This window comes from Atta colombica, unplaced genomic scaffold (genome assembly GCF_001594045.1).
Source record: "Atta colombica isolate Treedump-2 unplaced genomic scaffold, Acol1.0 scaffold164, whole genome shotgun sequence".
NCBI classification, from domain to species: Eukaryota; Metazoa; Arthropoda; class Insecta; order Hymenoptera; family Formicidae; genus Atta; species Atta colombica.
Window position 1 is genome coordinate 748481 of NW_017259255.1, and position 825 is coordinate 749305.

Genomic DNA, 825 nt, shown 5'->3' on the forward strand with positions numbered 1-825 from the left:
TAACTTATCTTTATTACTTATTTTTTAATAACTTTAAATATCGAACATTGAAATGAAATATCATCTTTCACTTAAAATGTGAAAATAACATGTTTCGATATCATATGTCTATTATATGTATTATATGTATATAGTATTCCATATAACTATTTTCCTGTACAATTCAATAAGAAAATGAATTTCTAAAACCTAAAGTAATACATTTGTGCCATAAATAATGGTAAATAATTTCTGTTTTCTTTAAAATTATGTTATATGTTTTATTATTCTGAATAATAAATTATTTTCAGAAATAGAAACTATCATATATCGCAATTTGAATATTTATATATGTATATTATTATATTTATATATTTATATATTATAATCCATAAAATCATAAGGTATAATTCGTCTATTTTAGATACACTCGAAAAATGTGATTTTGAATAATGAATTATTTGCAGTATTAGAAACTATCACATATCTAAATTCGAATATTTATATTTATGTTATTGTATTGAATCCATAAAATTATTAAGGTATAATCGTCTTACAATACACTCGAAAAATATGATTTAAAAAGATTTGTCGTGGAGAGCATTTCTCCATGAATCAATGCGCATTCGTGTTACTTTATACAATATGGACTTTATATAATACTTTATACAATATTTGGATAATTATTTTCTCTAGATTTTATGTATTACATAATAATTAAATAAACTGAATTACATAATAATATTTGCCCAAAATTAAATTAAATGATTTAGCAATATTTATTAAATATTTTATTATAGTTTAAATATTTATTGATATCTATTAAATATTTGATAAATTATCACT